Below are 3227 nucleotides of genomic sequence, written 5' to 3'. Positions count from 1 at the left end.
ATTTTCTCCCATTCTGTGGGTTTTCTGTTCATTTCCCTGGTTGCCTCCTTTGATGTACAGAAGCTTTTTAGTTTAATGAGGTCCCATTTGTTGATTCTTGACCTTGTTTGCTGAGCAATTGATGTCCGGTTTAGAAAATCCTTTCCTACACCTATATCATATAGGTTTTTGCCAATGTTTTTTTTTCTAAAAGTTTCAGAGTTTCAGGCTTTACATTGAGGTTTTTGATCCATTTGGAACTGACTTTTGTGCAGGGTGAAAGATAGGGGTTTAGTTTCATTCTTCTAAGGGTGGAGATCCAGTTTTGCCAGCACTATTTGCTGAACATGCTGTCTTTCCTCCAGTGAATGTTCTTGGCCACTTTGTCAAATATCAGGTGGCTGAAATTGCAAGTACTCATATTTAGGTCTTCAATTTTGTTCCATTGATCAATGGGTCTATTTTTGTGCCAGTATCCATCGATCAATGGGTCTATTTTGTGTTTTTATGACTACAGCTCTGTAATATAGCTTAAAATCTGGTATAGTAATCCCCCCGGCATTGCTCTTAGTGCTCAGGGTTGCTTTGTCTATCCAAGGTCTTTTGTGCTTCCATATGTGCTTCCACCTTAGGACGGTTTTTCCCAATTCTGTGAAAAATGTCATAGGGATTTTTATTGTCATTGCATTGAATCTATAAATGACTTTTGGGAGGATGGTCATTTTCACAATATTAATTCTTCCAATCCATGAGCATGGGAGGTCCTTCCATCTTCTGATATCACCCTTGTTCTTTAAGGAATTAAAATTTAGTTTGTAGAGGCCCTTAATGTCTTTGGTCAGGTTTATTGTGAGATATTTTATTTTTTGAAGCCATTGTGAATAGGAGTATTTCCCTGTGCTCATTCTCCTACTGCTCATTATTCGTATATAGAAAGGCTACTTTTTTTTATAGATTAATTTTGTGTCCTGCCACTATACTGAAAGTGTTAATCATTTCTAGGAGAGTTCAGGTGGAATTTTGGCAACTCTTTAAGTATAGTATCATATCATCTGTAAAAAGGAATAATCTGACCTCTTCTTTTCCAATTATTACTCCTTTAATTTCCTTCTCTTGTCTTATTGCTTTTGCAAGAGTTTCAAGCACTGTGTTAAAAAGGAGTGGAAATAGTGGATAGCCTTGTCTGGTTCCTGATTTTAATGGGAATGCTTCCAGTTTTTCTGGACAGCCTTGTCTGGTTCCTGATTTCAATGGGAATGCTTCCAGTTTTTCTCCATTTAGAATGATGTTGGCTGTGGGTTTGTTATATATGGCTTTAATTATGTTGAGGTATGTTCCCTCCAGTCCAATTCCTTCTAGGATTTTGAAGACAAATACATGTTGAATTTTGTCAAAGGCCTTCTCTGCATCTCAGTAGTGAGATGACCATGTGGTTCTTGTCTTTGAGCCCATTTATATGACTTATGTATAGTGAACCATCCCTGCATCTTAAGATAAAGCCAACTTGATCATGGTGGATGATTTTTTTCTATTTGTGTCTGCTTGTAGTTTCCAAGTATCTTGTTGAGAATTTTTGCATCTGTGTTCATTAAGGATATGGGTCTATAGTTTTCTTTTTTGGTTGTATCTTTACCTGGCTTTGGTGTTAGAGTGATGCTGACTTCATAAAAGGAATTTGGAAGTACTCCCTCTATTTCTATCTTTTCAAATAAATTAAGTAGTATTGGATGTAGATTTTCTTTAAATGTCTGATAGAATTCTGCTGTAAATCCATCTGGTCCTAGGCGTTTTTTAGTCCGGAGGTTTTGTATTACTATTTCAATTTATTTTGTGTTATGGGTCTGTCTAAACTGTTAATCTCGGTTTAGTTTTTGTGGTTCCCATGCTTTTAGATATCCGTCCATTTCTTTTAGGTTTTCAAATTTAGTAGCATATACGTTTTTAAAGTATTCCCTTATAATGTTCTGTATCTCTCTGGTCTCTGTTGTGATGTTTCGCCTTTTATCTCTGATTTTGTTGATTTGGAGGTGCTCTTTCTTTCTTTTGGTTAACTCTGGACTAGCGGTCTGTCAATCTTGTTTATCTTTTCAAAGAACCAGCTCTTGGAAATGTTGATTCTTTGTATTGTTTTCTTTGATTCATTTTCATTGATTTCTGCCTTGATTTTTGTTATTTCTTCTTGTCTGCACAGTTTGGGTTTTGTTTGCTGTTGCTTTTCAAGTGTGTGCCCACTAAGGACAGCTTTCAGCATGTCCCAGAGGTTTTGTTGTGTTGTATTGTCCTTTTCATTTAGTTCCAGGAATACTTTTATTTCTTTCTTAATTTCTCTTTTGACCCATTCATCATTCAGGAGTGTGTTGTTTAATCTCCATGTGTTCATGTGGCAACTAGGCCTTCTTCTGGGGTTGATTGTAAGTTGTATTGCATTGTGGTCTGATAGAATGCATGGAATTGTTTCAGTCTTTTTGTATTTGTTAAGGTTTGTGTTGTGCCCCGTATATGGTCAGTTTTGGAGAAGTTTCCATGGGGTGCTGAGTAGAAAGTTTGTCCTTTGGTGATTGGGTGGAATACTCAGTAGATGTCTATTAGGGCCATTTGATATATGGTATTGTTTAATTCAGATGTCTCTCTGCCCTGTTGACTTATCTAATGGAGACAGTGGAGTATTGAAGTTCCCTACTATTAATGAGTTGGGATTAATCTGGGTCTTAAAGTCCTGTAGTATTGTTTTTACAAAGTTGGGTGCAAAAGAGTTTGGTGAATATATTTTCATGATTATAATATCTTCTTGGTTTATTGTTCCTTTGATCTGAATAGTTTTAGATTAAAGTCTATTTTGTCATATATTAGAACTGCAATGCCTGCTTTTCTTAGTACCATTCACTTGGTATATTTTTTTCCATCCACCTTAAGATAGTACGTGTCCTTGAAAGTGAGATGAGTTTCTTGCAGACAGCAAAAACATGGGTTTCGTTTCTTAATCCTTTCACCTAGTTTGTGTCTTTTGACTGGGGATTTCAGTCCATTAATATTTAAAGTTATTAATGAAAAATGCATATTGAATCCTGTCATTTTTATTTCTGTTTACATTTGTGATATAGCTGTACTTTTCCAGTCATACCTTCATTAAATTTCTTTCAGCAACCCCTTGGGTATAGCCATTCCTTTCTTCAGCTCTTTGTATTGCTTCCAGAACTCTCTGAGGGCTGGTTTTGTGGACATGAATTCCTTCAGCCTATTTGTGTCAT

This window comes from Nannospalax galili, unplaced genomic scaffold, assembly GCF_000622305.1.
Source record: "Nannospalax galili isolate Female #2095 unplaced genomic scaffold, S.galili_v1.0 scaffold76, whole genome shotgun sequence".
Classification (NCBI taxonomy): Eukaryota; Metazoa; Chordata; class Mammalia; order Rodentia; family Spalacidae; genus Nannospalax; species Nannospalax galili.
The sequence above is the reverse complement of the archived record's forward strand: the minus strand, read 5'-3'. Positions refer to the sequence as shown.